This window comes from Nicotiana sylvestris, chromosome 11 (assembly GCF_000393655.2).
Source record: "Nicotiana sylvestris chromosome 11, ASM39365v2, whole genome shotgun sequence".
NCBI classification, from domain to species: Eukaryota; Viridiplantae; Streptophyta; class Magnoliopsida; order Solanales; family Solanaceae; genus Nicotiana; species Nicotiana sylvestris.
Window position 1 is genome coordinate 4,691,531 of NC_091067.1, and position 8,164 is coordinate 4,699,694.

At 40.9% G+C, this 8,164-nt stretch overlaps 1 non-coding gene across 1 annotated transcript; it reads left to right on the plus strand.

Annotated features, from left to right (window-relative positions):
* Positions 1 to 7,003: 7,003 nt before the first annotated feature.
* LOC138882482 (small nucleolar RNA R71) lies at positions 7,004 to 7,110 on the plus strand. Its single transcript, XR_011404084.1, has one exon. It is a non-coding gene; the product is annotated as a small nucleolar RNA R71 (small nucleolar RNA).
* Positions 7,111 to 8,164: the final 1,054 nt, after the last annotated feature.

The window sequence follows — 8,164 nt, forward strand, 5'->3', positions numbered from 1 at the left end:
TTGCGTGATCAAGTTGCCGAAGAAAAACCTCTTAATTTGCCGCCCAAATCGTGTGTGGGTCATCTCTCCCAGCATGATCTCGCCCACATTAATAGGTCTCCCAGTCATCAAAAAGTAGATCACACACACTCGAGTATGCTCAACTAGCATGATTCTGGCTTGCACAAAATTCTACCACATTTTGGCAGTCTTGTTGAAATCAGAGCGAACCATCTGAAGGTGAATATCACCTTTCTTTCTAGTCCACTTGGCATTTGAATCGACACCATAAAGAGTGTGATGTATACTTGTGTAGCTTGAGCTTTTGACAAATTTCTTTAGCCTCCTCGGGTCTACATTCTCAACTCCCAAAAATGCACACAAGGATGACTTATCCAATGGCACGTCCTTCCTATGTACATGTGCGCAGAACAAATTTGAATTCTAGTTGGTGTATAGTTCCAGAACCATGCTCAAATTTGCATGCCTGGGGCATTCTATGAGTTTGTCCATGTTCAATGCTCGCAAGCGGTCAAGTACGTCCGGGAAGTTTCTTTCTAAAGCTTTGACATTAAGCCCATCTTAGAGATGTACCGCCCATATGGCACGAAGTCCCCATATCATGCAATAGCCTCATCAATGACTAATTCCAAGCGAGGCCTCGGTCGTAATGGTGCCTGATGTGATCCCTCGGCAACTTGTTTTCCTTTAGCTTGCCTCGAGGATCCTTCTCTTTGCTTGTGTTTTTTGGGCGCGAGGGCAGTGGTGGAGGACTTTCCTATTCCCTTGCCTTTGCTTGTACTGTCATGAGCCATAGCAACCTGGCCACACAAATAAGCATAAATGTGAGAACTAATCAAGAAAAACGCCTAAGGTTGTCGCGCGAGTCAAAAATGACCCCACACTTAAAATCGAAGGCTCAATTTACAATACTTCACAATTTTGATGTAAAATGCACAAATGTTGCACTCCAGGCCATGGGTACTCAAGACTTCCCCATGCCATACAATAGCTAAAAGGCAATAACGATGCCACTCAAACAAGTGATTGATCATAGCTAAGTGAATTCACCTTAATGCAAGCAATTCTTTTTCGATTCATCCCTGGCCTCATTCAAGAATTGTTTTTGATCCAATCCGCAGGAATCAATAGAAAAGGCAAATGGCATATGGTACTTTAAATTCCACTACTACAACTACACTAAATTAGCTAACTCAAGCAATATTCTACAATATACATCATATAGGATGCATGGTGTGAGTAACATGTGTGCATTGAAACCAAGCTCCCAAGCATGTAAAATCATCCCCACACACCCCACATTTAGCCCCAATATCATATAGAACTACACTCGGTTACTCAGACTTCACTGGTGCACAAAATATTCATTCAAACATTTTAACAAACACTGTGTGGATATGAAGTGTGTGCATTCTAGTTTAACAATGGTGGAACATGGTGGCGCTCCTAAATTTCAACAAAGTAGATGGAATACTAGTTTACTACTCCATATAAAAACAACCAAAACAAATTTTGGCCAATAATCAGACCATCCACCATCGAGCAATTCTTAAGAAGCACTTAGGGAAAATTTAGGGATTAGGGAAATGGGGGAGATGGGATATTCATTATCATCTACTTATTAAAATATAAAAAGAAGAAGAAGAAACCATACCTGTAGGAATTAGGGTGAGAGCAAGAGAAGAACTTCAGAAATTTTGAGAGAAAGAGGAGAGTGGCCGTGGCAGAAGCTAGGCGTGAGAGAGTTTGAGCGTAGAGAGAGAAAGGGAAGGAAGGTTTTGGAGGTGGGTTTTAATTAAAGATGGGTATGGGTTATTAGATGGGTTAAAATGTTAGTGTAGATGGGTATATGGGTTGGTCTAAATGGATTTGGTTTATTAATCTAATAAATAACGAAATAAAAAAATTAAAAAAAATTTACCTGGTCACCCCCATCCCAATGCTCCACGCTATGCCTGGCGCTGGGGGATTTTGACATATTATTTTGGGCGCCCCGGGCAACGTGGGGCGCTAGCCTGGCGCTGTTTTCAAGGATTTTTTTGGAATATAACATCCCGATCCCCTGAGTCTTTTATATACCCAATTTACATGTCCCACATCATTCTACCTATAATTCTATGCCTACAAAGAAAATGCAAACTTTATTCTATTCTAACTAAAAAATTAAGAAGCTAAACTATAAAAGCAATAAAATTTGGGTTTCCTCCCAACAAGCGCCTGATTTAACATCGCGGCACGATGCAGAGCCTTGCTTACTCATCAGCGAGTACAACTTTGGTTTTCTCACGATCAATTATTCCTCCCTAATAGTGCTTTACTCTGTGTCCATTCACTAAATATTTTCTTTCACCATTTAACGTGCGCAGCTCAATTGCACTATAAGGAGTGACTCTCACCACCTCGAATGGGCCTAATCATCTTGACTTTAATTTCCCAGGAAACAACTTGAGCCTAGAATTGAACAATAATACTTGTTGTCCTGGCTCGAAGTGACATGTCTTGATATGCTTGTCATGCCATCTTTTTGTCTTCTCTTTGTATAGCTTAGCATTTTCATAAGAGTGCATCCTGAACTCATCTAACTTACTCAACTGCAAGAGCCTCTTTTCACCGGCGGCTTCAAGGTCCATATTCAACTTTTTAATGGCCCAATACGCTTTGTGTTCAAGTTCAAATAGCAAGTGACATGCCTTCCCATAAACAAGCTTATACAGTGACACCCCAATTGGCATTTTATATGCAGTTCTATATGCCCACAAGGCATCGTCTAACTTTGCAGCATAATCCTTCCTTTTCACACTCACCGTCTTCTCTAAGATTTGCTTTATTTCTTTGTTAGACACCTTAGCTTGTCCACTTTTTTGAGGATGATATGCAGTAGCAACTCTATGGCGGACTCCATATTTAGCTAGAAGGTTATTCAACAATCGATTGCAAAAATGTGTCCCTTCATCACTAATCAAAGCACGTGGAGTCCCAAACCTCGAGAATATGTTCCTTTTCACAAACGCAACTACCACCATGGCATCATTTGTTGGCAATACGATCGCCTCTACTCATTTTGACACGTAGTCAACTGCTAGCAAAATGTATTTGTTTCCTCTGGACAATAGGAATGGTCCCACAAAATCTATCCCCTACACATCAAAAATCTCAACCTCCAGGATGTTATTCAAAGGCATCTCATGCCTCTTTGTGATTGTTCTTGTTCTCTGACACTGGTCACACTTCTTAATAAATGCATGGGCATCCTTGAATAATGTTGGCCAAAAGAAACCGAATTGTAATACCTTTGCAGCCATTCTATCGCCTCCATGATGGCCCCCATAAGGTGATGCATGACAATCATACAACACTAATTCTACCTCCTTTTCTAGAATGCATCTCCTCATCAATTTATTAGCACACTGCTTGTACAAATATGGCTCATCCTAATAGTAGAAGTTCACATCGTATAGAAACCTCTTTCTAGCTTTAAATTCAATTTCAGGAGGAAGTACCCAACTCACAAGATAATTTACATAGTCTGCGTACCACGGGGAGGGTCTTGGTTGATAGCAAAAAGTTTCTCATTAGGGAATGCTTCTTTAATTTGTCCACCCTCCTCCACGTGGTCATGATTTCTAGCCTTGATATATGGATAGCTACTTGGTTCTCTGTGCCCTATCGATCTCGTATTTCAACATCAACTTCCTACAACAATAAAACCCAGCACATCAATCTAGCCTTAGATTCGTTTTTTGTAAATAGATACCTGATTGTTGCATGATCGATGTGGACTATGACTTTTGTTCCCACCAAGTATGCCCGAAATTTCTCAAAGGCCCACACACCGGCTAACAACTTCTTTTCAGTGGTGGTGTAATTCAGTTGTGCATCATCAAGAGTCTTACTCACATAGTAGATGGAATAAAATACCTTGTCTTTCCCTGGCCTAGTACTGCCCCAATAGCATGGCCACTTGCATTACACATAAGTTCAAATGGTAAGGACCAATCCGGTGCCGCAATAATGGGATAAGCCACCAACTTCATTTTAAGCTCTTCAAATGCCTTGAGGTAGGCATTATCAAATTGAAAGTTATATCCTATTCAAGCAACCTGCACGAAGGAGTAGCAATTTTAAAAAAAATCTTTAATAAAGCGCCAATAGAATCCCGCATGTCCCAAGAAACTTCGGACACCCTTCACAAAAATAGGTGGAGGTAATTTTTCAACCGCCTCCACATTCGCCTTATCAACTTCAATGCCGCTCCTAGATACTCTGTGACCCAACACGATGCCTTCCTGAAACATAAAATGGCACTTTTCCCAATTCAATACCAAATTGTTTCTTCACAACGGGCCATCACCTTGCTCAAATTCCTCAAACAATCATAATAAGAAGACCCAAAGACTGAAAAATCATCCATAAATACTTCCACAAATTTTTCCACCATATCGGTGAAAATAGCCATCATGATCTCTGGAAAGTAGCTGGTATATTACAAAAACCAAATGGCATTCGCTTGAAGGCAAAAGTGCCATAAGTACAAGTAAACATGGTCTTATCCTGATCCTCTAGGCATATGACAATCTGGTTGTACCCCGAATAACCATCAAGGAACCAATAATATTCATGCCCCGCCAATCTATCCAACATTTGGTCGATGAATGAAAGTGGAAAGTGGTCCTTGAAGGTTGCTTTGTTGAGCCTTCTATAATCAATACAAACTCTCTACCCCATCACAGTGCGAGTAGGAATTAGATCATTTTTCTTATTCTCAACCACAGTCATCCCCCCTTTTTGGACACACATTGAACTGGGCTTACCCTGTTGTTGTCAGAGATAGAAAAGATGATACCTATATCAAGCCACTTAATTACTTCCTTCTTCACGACCTCCTTCATAATGGGATTTAACCTCCTTTGCTTCTCAACATCGGGATGGTGTCCATCTTGTAGAAAGATTTTATGCATGCAAAATGATGGACTGATTCCCTTGATGTCAGCAATTGTCCACCCAATAAACTTTTTATGCTCGCGAAGTACTCTGAGCAATTTTTCTTCTTGTATATTAGTCAAGCTGGATGAGATAATCACTGGCAATGTCTTAGAGTTCCCCAAATAAGCATAGTGTAGATGCACGAGAAGGGGCTTAAGTTCTAGGGTTTAGGGCTTCTTCAATAGATGGCTTAGGATGGGTCAGAGTGACAGGCCTGTCCAACTCCTCAAATTTTCCAAAACCATGGACATAATTGAAGGACATGTCAAGTACTTGCTCATTTTCTCCCATCATTTCATCTTCATTGTCTTCTTCATCCCCAATCAAAGCTCATTCAAGATGATCTATGGGGCTCATATAAGGCACTAATAACGTAGCATTACTTTCCACCACAGAAATCATGGATAGCTTTTCATAGTGGGCTGGAAATCTGAGTGCTTTATATACATTGAATACCTCCACTCGATCACCGACTCTCATCGTCATCTTTCCTTCGCATACAGCAATAATAGCTCGGCCCGTGGCTAAGAATGGATGCCCCAAAATAAATGTGACTTCCTGATCAGGCTCGTAGTCCAAGATAATGAAATCAGCAGGGAATATGAAAGAACCCACTTGAACTAACACATCTCCTATCACTCCTTCAGGATGAGTAACAGAGCGATCAGCCAACTGTAAGATTATCGTTGTTGGGCGTGGCTCACCCAACCCCAATTGTCTGAACACAGATAGCGACATCAAATTGATGATCGCTCCAAGATCAGATAAAGCTCACCGCACTACATGCTTACCAATCGGATAGTGAAACTACCCCGATCCTTTAATTTTTGAGGTAGCTTGCTTTGAATTCTTGAGATACATTCCTCAGTGAGTGCTACGGTCTCGAACTCGGTCAACCTCGTTTTATTTGCCACTATGTTTTTGACGTATTTTTTCATATTTGGGCACTTCTTGCAGGATGTCTACCAGTGGAATATTAATTTGCACCTGCTTCAAAATATTGAGAAACTTTTTATATGCGGCATTATCCTTCACTTTCTGCAATCTTTGAGGGAAAGGAGGTGGTGGCATCGCAACCAATGGTAGGGGTTGCTTAGCCACCGCCTCTTTAGCGGGCTTCTCTGACTCCTTCGATTTTTCTAATTCTAACAATATAGTAGCCGGCTTCTCATTAAAGGTCACTTGTTTTCTCTTTTTCGATTGGACTTCTTCTAACTGTCTCCCATTCCTCAATAATAGAGCATTAATTGATGCCATAGGATTAGCCTCAGTGTCACTGGGAAGTGCTCCAATTGGTCGAGTATTTTGGGAACTGGCAAGTTGTCCCATTTGTCGCTCCAAATTTCTCATTGATGCGGCTTGGGCCTACTGGTCAGCCATCACTTTCTTCATCATCTCTGTTGTGTGGGCTTGCTGCTCAGCCATTAATTTCTTCATCCCTTCCTCAATTTGACTTGTTGAGTTTGCATATTGCTCATCTTGAGGTGGTCTATAGTGTTATTGAGGTACTTGTGGTCGGTATTGATTCTGAGCACCTTGGTTTCCACCCCAAGAGAAGTTTGGGTGGTTCCTCCAGTTGGGATTGTAAGTGCTCCCATACTGGTTTGTCTGGCCCCTATTTGCATTACCCACAATACAGATAGACTTTGGATTAATTGAGCATAAGTCGCGCGTATGACCCTCTCCACATACTTCACAAAACAATTGAACCAGTTGCACTGGCTGAGCTTGTTGCTTGTTAATAACCAAGGTCATCTGATTGACTTGGTTGGTCAATGTGGAAAGCTGCGCTGATAACGCCGAGACAACATCTAACTCGAGAACCCCTGCAGATTTTTGCATTATATGTATGCCCATCTCTCCATGCCAATCAGGATTGCTTTTGGAGAATTTGTTCAATAACGCATATATCTCATCAAAGCTTTCCTCCAACACTTGGCCGCCAGCTGCAGCGTCCACCACAATCTTTGTCTTAGTATGTAGACCTTCTATGAAAGTGTGAGCTAACACTTCATTTGTCTAATTATGATAAGGACAGTCTCAGAGCAGCCCCTTAAACCTCTCCCAAGCTGAGTATAAAGACTCTCTCGCTTTCTGTTTGAAGGCGACTATCTCACTTCTGATCTTTGCAGTTTTGCCCGGAGGGAAGAACCTTGCCATATCATTTCATGATGTAATAGAATTAGTTGGTTCTGCCTTCAGCCATCGCTTTGCTTCGCCCAACAGAGAGAATGAGAAAAGTGTGAGCCTCACATAGTCTGGAGTGACCCTGTTAGTGGTATAAGTATCCCTAATCTCCAAGAAGTTTAGGATATGCTGTTGTGGATCCTCATGTGGAAGACCCATAAACTGCCCATTCGCATGAAGTAACTGGATCATGCTATGTTTTAGCTCAAAGTGCCCAGTGATTCTAGGCTTCATAATGTTGGAGGTGACATTAGCAATGTTGGGCATCGCCACCTCCTAAACAACCATATGTTTCTCCTCTGCCATGTTCACAGGAAATTGAACAAGTGCCTGAAGATTATTTGTATCCCTTGCTTCCCTCAACCTCCTATAAAATGTTCTCTCAGGTTTGGGGTCAAAGCCTTGAAGTTTGTCCTGGCTTCTGATCTTGAGCATTCAATCAAAGTTCCTGAGATCAGAGCAACAATCAAGTAATGTTAGACTTGATGAAATAAACAATGAAAGCAAAAACTAGAAAGTAGTCAATATTCAAGTTCCCGGCAACGGCGCCAAAAACTTGTTGCTCCCAAATGCACACGCAAGTATACGTGGTCATACAAGTAATAGAATAATAAGTCGAGTATAGAACCCACAGAGACTTGTATCAACTACCCACTATATTCACCAAAGATTGCAATTCAGTCGAGCCAAATCAAGTTTAAGAGTTTAATTATACTAAACTATAATTCTAAGTAGTAACTAAATTATCAAGCAGTAAAATTGTTGTTGTGTATTTAGTAGAGACAAATATTCCATGGTTGTGATCGATCCATCAATCCAATTGTGTTATAATTAACTCTCTCTTTCATATAATTCACTCATGGTTGCTAATTAATCGAACAATTGCTCTCATAGCCTTCTCTCGAAGTACTACTCGCCTATTCAAAATAGATTAATGCCTATATTCCTATGAAATCAATCTATTAAGAATGCATTAAGATTACGATATTTAATT